Source organism: Callospermophilus lateralis, unplaced genomic scaffold (assembly GCF_048772815.1).
Source record: "Callospermophilus lateralis isolate mCalLat2 unplaced genomic scaffold, mCalLat2.hap1 Scaffold_378, whole genome shotgun sequence".
Taxonomy (NCBI): domain Eukaryota; kingdom Metazoa; phylum Chordata; class Mammalia; order Rodentia; family Sciuridae; genus Callospermophilus; species Callospermophilus lateralis.
This window is the reverse complement of record NW_027514223.1, coordinates 563880-565215: the sequence shown is the minus strand read 5'-3', so window position 1 is coordinate 565215 and position 1336 is coordinate 563880. Positions and strand designations below refer to the sequence as shown.

Genomic DNA, 1336 nt, shown 5'->3' with positions numbered 1-1336 from the left:
ATATGAACTGCAGTAGAGGGGGTAGAGAGAGAAGAGGGGAGGGGAGAGGAGGGGAGGGGGGATAGTAAAGGATAGGAAAGGCAGCAGAATACAACAGACACTAGTATGGCAATATATAAATCAATGGAAGTGTAACTGATGTGATTCTGTAATCTGTACACGGGGTAAAAATGGGAGTTCATAACCCACTTGAATCAAAGTGTGAAATATGATATATCAAGAACTATGTAATGTTTTGAACAACCAACAATAAATAAATAAATAAATAAATAAATAAAATGAAATAAAAATTTTAAAAAAGGGGAAAAAATAAAATATAAAATAGAATGGGAGTACATATCCCACTTGAATCAAAGTGTGAAATATGATATATCAAGAACTATGTAATGTTTTGAACAACCAACAATAAAAATTAATTAAAAAAATAAATAAAAAATAAAAAAATATATAAAATAGAGCAGAAAAAAAAAACTAGCTGGGCATTGAGATACATGCCTATAATCCAAATGGCTCTAGAGGCTGAGGCAGAATATTACAGATTCAAAGCCACTCTCAGCAACAGTGAGGCCCTAAGCAATTCAGTGAGTCCCTATCTCTAAATAAAATACAAAATAGCGCTGGGGATGTGGTTCAGGGGTTGAGTGTCCTTGAGTTCATTTACCAGTACCCCCTCCACAGGAAAAAATTAAAAAAGATTAAAAAACTCAGATGCTCTTTGAATTGCGGAATAGGGTATGCGTCTTCTGCAAATTCAATGAAGAAGTTTTGAAATGGATTTTCAATCCTATCCTAATTGCATAAAATATTGAGATATTTTATAACATTGAAAGAAATACTAAGGAAAAGTACTTCTAACATGGCAGGTTGTCTCAGTTTGTTAATTCCCATTAGTAATGAATAGATTATCGATAGCTTCTTGGCCTTTTGGCTAAGATCAAGTGTAGTATTTGTTCTTATCATTGTAGTAAATTAATTAGAAAGTTAAACTAGGCACGTTAGGCTCTTTTATGGGAAAGGTAATGGCAATATAGCACAATTCGATAAAACAGTTTAGAAGCCATTATTGCTTACTTTGCATTGCATTAAGTCCCAAAGAGAATTAAATGAGATCTCATGCACTACACAAAATATTTCAAAGTATCATCCCCCAATTAAGACCTTGCAATAACCGTATGAGTTGAATGGTTAGGACTCATCTGCAAGTATACTAATTTCCCTTGTTTTGTGAGGACTTTGAAACCATATTAGTCTACCTTAAACCTTGTGCACTCAGGTTTAACCAAGATTACTCAGTCCTCCCACAATGGACTTATGTTTTGCTGAGACACCTTGCATG

General features: G+C 33.8%; 1 pseudogene; it reads left to right on the top strand.

The window, feature by feature from the left end:
- The first annotated feature begins 908 nt into the window (after window positions 1-908).
- Window positions 909-1110, top strand: LOC143640633 (U2 spliceosomal RNA; annotated as a pseudogene).
- The last annotated feature ends 226 nt before the right edge of the window (window positions 1111-1336 follow it).